This window comes from Microcebus murinus, chromosome 15, assembly GCF_040939455.1.
Source record: "Microcebus murinus isolate Inina chromosome 15, M.murinus_Inina_mat1.0, whole genome shotgun sequence".
NCBI classification, from domain to species: domain Eukaryota; kingdom Metazoa; phylum Chordata; class Mammalia; order Primates; family Cheirogaleidae; genus Microcebus; species Microcebus murinus.
The window spans coordinates 36,136,160-36,142,159 of record NC_134118.1 but is presented as its reverse complement, the minus strand read 5'-3'; the positions used below and the strand labels follow the sequence as shown (position 1 = coordinate 36,142,159).

At 44.3% G+C, this 6,000-nt stretch overlaps 1 protein-coding gene across 2 annotated transcripts in view; it reads left to right on the top strand.

The window, feature by feature from the left end:
- The first annotated feature begins 3,121 nt into the window (after nucleotides 1-3,121).
- Nucleotides 3,122-6,000, top strand: part of TRIM2 (tripartite motif containing 2) — a 114,334-nt gene continuing 111,455 nt past the window's right edge. The window contains exon 1 of one of the 2 annotated variants that reach the window (XM_012783670.3): nucleotides 3,122-3,243. The gene's annotated coding sequence lies outside the window, so the exon portion shown is untranslated. The remainder of the gene's footprint in view (nucleotides 3,244-6,000) is intronic. The other variant, XM_012783672.3, reaches the window with a different exon arrangement.

Genomic DNA, 6,000 nt, shown 5'->3' with positions numbered 1-6,000 from the left:
ACTTGCCTTCATGTCCTGCAGGCAGGGCGACTCTGGGAAGTTAGTTAAACTCTCTGATTCTCAGTTTCCTTATCTATAAAATGGGAATACTGATTCCTACCTCTGCCACCCCAAGTGGTTTTGAGTATTAAATGGATCAAGCATGAGACCACCTAGCACGTGGCAGCCACTCACCAAAGGTTAATTCTGTCATCCTGCTCACCACTGCGTTCCTTTCCCCATGGGATGGTCCTGTCCTTCCTTGCTGTGGCAGGGAGAGTGCCAAGGGGTCCCTGGCACCTAGCTGCGCACAGTGCCTGGGGCTTAACCAATGCTGAGCAATGCATAAATATAATGAATGAATGAATTTAATAAACTCTCTTTTAAAAACTCTTTAGTAAACTTGTGGGGTGACTTTTTAAGAAAGGTTCCCATTGAACCCAGAAAGTACTGAAGTTTTAACAATACTTTTTTCCATTGATTGAAATGAAATTTATGTAACATAAAATCAACCATTTTAAAGTGAATACAGTAGCATTTATTATGCAACCACCACCGCTACCTAATTCCAAAACATTTCCATCACTGCAAAATAAAGCCCCATGTCCATTAAGCAGTTTCTCTCGATTCCTCTCTCCCACACCCTCTGGCAACCACCAATGTGTGTTCTGTGTCTATGGGCTTATTTATTCTGGACATTTCGTGTAAATGGGATCACACGATATGTGACACTTTGTGTCTGGCTTTTTCCTTAGAATAAAGTTTTAGGGATTCGTCTTTGTTGCACATGCTTCAACATGTACTACTTCATCTCTTTTTATGACTGAGTAATATTTCATTATATGTATATACCACGATTTGTTCATCTGTTCACCTGTTGGTGGGCATTTGGGCTGTTTCCAACCTTTTGGCTATCATGAATAGTGCCACTATGAACATGGATGTACATGTATTATATTTCTTTGAATCCCTGTTTTCAGTTCTTTTGGGTATATACCCAGGAATGGAATTGCTGGGTCATATGGTAATTCTATGTTTAACTTTTTGAAGAACATGGAACTGTTTCCCATGCAGCTGAACCATTTTACATTCCCATGAGCAATATACAGAGGTTCTAGTTTCTTCATAACCCCTCAACACTCGCTACTTTTCTTTCTTTCTTTTTAAATTATAGCCATCCTAATAGGTGTAAAGGGGTACCTCATTCTGCTTTTGATTGGCATTTCCCTAATGACTAATGTTGAGCACCTTTTCATGTGCTTGTTGGCCATTTATATATTATTTTTGGAGAAATGTCTATTTAAGACCCATGCCCACTTTTAAATTGGGTTGTCTTTTTGCTGTTGAATTGTAAGAGTTTTTAAATATATATTCTGGATATTAGAACATTATCAGATATATGATTTGCAAATGTTTTCTCCCATTCCCTAGGTTGTCTTTTCACTTTCTTGATAATGTCCTTTGAAGCACAAAAGTTTTTAATTTTGATAATGTCTAATTTATCTATTTTTTCATTGGTTGCTCATACTTTTGGTGTCCTGAAGATTTTTTTTTTTAATGACAGGATCCTAATAATTTAGAAGAAAACTAGATCCTTTCTAGAAGGTAACTTGTACCTTAAAATCAAAATCCATGAGAGTATAGATATAATAGCTCTTTTGGAATCCTAAGAAGAATACAAGGACTAAAAGGGCCTCACACACCATTTGGGAGAGGGTCGAGAGGAATTTTACTTTAATATAAATTAAACATCAGTGGTAGAATCATAAATATTTTCAAACTAACATATTAGAAAGGACAGCATCTTTGCATTATTTTTTTATAATCAACATCAGAAGGACTTAAGAAAGAGTTTGTGGAAAATGAATATATTGGAACATTTTTCTCTGATAATTAATGGGATAACTACTATGTTTCCCTTTATAAATAATGAGACCATTCCAAGCTGTAATGACTGTACTTTTCTCACAGTTTGTATGCCTATGATTTGTGCAGTGCCACACAATCAACCAAATAGCTCTTAACTTTATTTTTACCTTAGTGTATTATTTAGAAATCATATAAACAAAAAAAAGCCACAGTTTATTTTCTGGTTCTTGGTTGTTATCGTAGGGTATTAGAAGGTTAGTCTGGTTTAGTATCTTTCAAAACAGAATCTCATTAAGGTCAAGTAACCGAAAGAAGCCATGGCTGTCCTATCTCCTTCCAAATACACTGAACTAACTTCTATTTTGTATGTGATAAAATATGTCTGAAAAAATAAAATGAGCGCAGACACATCAAATGTGATCCATTCTGCTGACTCGGGGAATAAAGTAAGTCTATTTCTCTGGATGCTGAAGACAGATCAATGAAATCAAGCATTTCATTGAGGTCAGTGCTTCTCATCAGATAGCATATAAAATAAAATAAGCAATTCATAAAACCATCTTCCTGGGCCTTTGTTCTTTGAAAAACTCACAAATACTATAACCCTGGAAGACAAAAGCTAGCTAATGCAACATAAATGTCTGTGGCTTTAAAAACACAAGATTATTGGCCTGGCAGGGTGGCTCACTCCTATGATCCCAGCACTTTGGGAGGCTGAGGCAGGAGGATCCCTTGAGGCCAGGTGTTTGAGACCAACCTGGGCAACATAGTGAGAGACTCTGTTTCTACATAAAAATTTAAAAATTGGTCTGGAGAAGTGATGTGTGCCTGTAGTCCCAGCTACTCAGGAGGCTGAGGCGGGAGGCTTGCTTGAGCTCACGAGTTTGAGGTTGCTGTGAGCTAGGCTGACGCCACTGCAGTCTAGCCAGAGCGACAGTAAGACCCTGTCTCTAAAACAAAATAAATAAAATAAAAGCAATACATGTCATTATGTGTGCGGTATACAAACCCTTCCTGAAACTGGTCTTCTGTGGTTAGCGATTAAACTTTTCAACTTGGAGCCTTTCAGGCTGGGGAGGTGGGAACTCTGCTCCTTCCTATTCAGTGTTTCTCACTCCAGGCTCCTCAACTTCAGAATGAAACACGATATCTTAAGCAAGCAGAGCCCAAGGAGGCTGATCATTGGCTCCCATTGTCCCCTGAGACTGCAGCCCCGCCCCTTTGGCTTGCGTTGACAAGCTGTTTATATTTTAGTGAGGGCCACCCTTTAACTCGGCAGCCCCACGACTATAATGGGCCCGATTGTCTGCAGGCTGCAGGGACCTGAGTCCCCAGATCGGAGGAGCCTGGAGCTGGTCTTCCGTGCACAGGAGTGGTGGCCGTTATGGAACTCGGGTAAGGACGCTTCCAAGTGTGGGATGATTCTTTTTCTGGGCCAGCTGGTTAATCCGGGGCACTGGGAGAAACCAGTTGTGATTGAGTTGCTAGCTTTTTCCTGGTTTTAATTTGTTACCTGCTAAAGATTGAAGGAAAAGACCGGCTTTCTGGGATCTGCTGACAAAGGTCACAGTGAGCTCTGTGAACCCTGGGCAGGAAAGCAGCAAGGAAGCAGAACATGGCAGGAGAGGCGCAGGCGGATTTGACACCAAAGCCACATGGATGTGGGAAAGCATGAGCCCGTTTCCAGTGATGCTGTGAGACTCAAACGCCGCTTCATTTTCTGACTTAGCTGCTCACGGTCGGGAGTTTAGCTCTGCCACTGTGGGGTTTCTGTAAGACAGCTGTCAGCCGGTGTCACTCCCTGGGCCCGTTTGAAAGGCTCTAATATCTGCTAGTATTTTCAAAGGGCAAACCATAGCAATCTTGTACGTCATAAAGAGCTCTATTCAGAAATGTGGGAATGGTTTAGAGTTGGCAGGCTGTAAAGTTTTACTGCCCCATAAAAGTGCTCAAAGGGTACTACTACTGCCATCTGCACTGGGGCTGTGGAATGAATGAGCAGCCCCAGGTGAAGAGAGCATTTGTCCTTGACTACCCAAGTGAGAAGTCAGCACAGCCAGGACCGGAGGCGCATGAGGTGCGGGTGCGGGTGAGACCCGGAACGGGCCCCAGCCAGCCACACCTCGGCCGCTGTCTGGTTTCCGCATGTGAACGAGTGAGATTGAAAGTGCTCAGGCACCGGTCTTCGGCGCCTGCTCTCCTCGTCTTGGATGGCCCATTTGGTGCCGAGTGAGACACCTGTCACAGCGCAGAGGGTGCACATGGGGCGAGGAGGAGCTGTGCTCTCGTTCAGACCCACTAGGGGGGCAGGAGGGGATGGAACGTCCCAGCCTGGGCAACACAGCGAGACCCCATCTCAGCAATACATTAAAAAATTAGCCGGGCATGGTGGCGTCACGCCTGTAGTCCCAGCTACTCGGGAGGCTGAGGCAGAAAGATCGCTTGAGTCCAGGAGTGTGAAGCTGTATTGAGCTGTGATCGTGCCACCTCTCTCCAGCCTGGGCAACAGAGCAAGACCCTGCCTCAAAAAAAAAAAAAAAAAAAAAAATTCCTGTCTCCTGCAGAACAAAAGAATCACCTATCGCAGACTTGATCAGAGAATTTTGTCCTTTCCATTCTGGTTAGCCTCATGGTGTGAAGTCCACGAACTCTCAGTCTGTGTTTGATATTGACAAGAGCCTGATAAAATGAAGAGGTGGGGTTTCATTTTTAGATTAAGCTAAAGGTGAACCATGGGACTTTCAAACATCACGTGCTTTATAAATCTCCCCACCTTCCCAGATCCCCAGAATTTATATCCATTATCTAGGTACACCTTGTTTAAAGCCACCGTGCTGTTTGTGGCTCCTAGAGGTATTAAGTCAGAATACAAAGGTTATTTTTCAAAAGAATTTGACTCAAAGCAACACGAATATTTGAGCCTGTTCTGTAAAAACTCCAGGCAGTTTGTGAGGTCAAGGTCTCCTTGAGTGGTCCAAGAGCCCCAGAAGGAGGGATGAGTTGGCTGGTGAGGTGGTCTCGTTATTAAGGAATGGAACCTAGGGCTCTGGTGGTGAACTTTGGGCTCTGCAGGGAGGGCAGAGGCATATGTCATTCGCAGGCTTTACAGATCGGGCTTTGTTCGGTTCAGTTCAGGGCTTTCTCACGTTCCCACCTGACTGGGTGTCCTGCAGTTTAACTGCAACACTAACTGGAGTCAGTGCAGACCTTATCGGTGAAGGGCTCGGTCCTCCCAGCCTGCTCCCACTTCAGATGCTAACCGCAAGCCCCAGCTTGTCACCTGTGCTTCTGACCGGCCAGCTGCAAATCAGAGGTGCTCACGACCCCTCCTTCGGTTCAGTCATTTGCTAGAGTGGCTCACAGAACTCAGGGAAGCACTTTTTGTTTACCGGTTCATTATAAAGGATATTACAAGAGCTTCGTAGGGCGAGGTGTGGAGGGAGAGTCGCAGAGCTTTGGCGCCACCCTCCCAGCACCTCCATGTGTTCAGCTGTGTGCAAGCTCTCTAAACTGGGTTCTTTGGGCTTTTAAGAAGACTTCATTACACAGGCATGGCTGATTAAATCATTGGCCATTGGTGATTGAGTCGATCTCCAGCCCCTTTCACTCCCTGGAAGGGGTGGAGTGGGGAGGGCAGGGCTGAAAGTTCCAGCCCTCTAATCACAAGGTGGGATTTCCAGGCACCAGCCCCCCTCCTGCTGCTATCTGGGAGTCCCCAGCCATCAGTCATATCATTAACATACAAAATGATAGATTGTCACTTTGTAGAGATTCCAAGGGCTTTAGGAACTGTATGCCAGCAAACAGGGACAAGATCAAATATATATTTGTCATAAATCATAGTATCACACCATCCTGATTCCCACTTCAAGTCATTTGCCTGTGTAACTTTGCACAAGTTACTTAACCTCTCTGTGCCCCAGTTCCCTTATCTGTAAAATGAACCAAATACCGGGAAGGGCCAGCTGGGGGAGGCCTCTGGGACCTGCCCCTGCCATGCTGGTGGGCCTACGCCACATGGGTGGTGGCTCATGTGGGAAGACAGAGGCAGCAGCCGGAGAGTACAGGGTTAAGAGCAAGAGCTTTGATTCAGACAAACCTGGAGTCAAGCCTCACTTTTGCTGTTTGTATAATATTGAGCAAGTTTCCTAA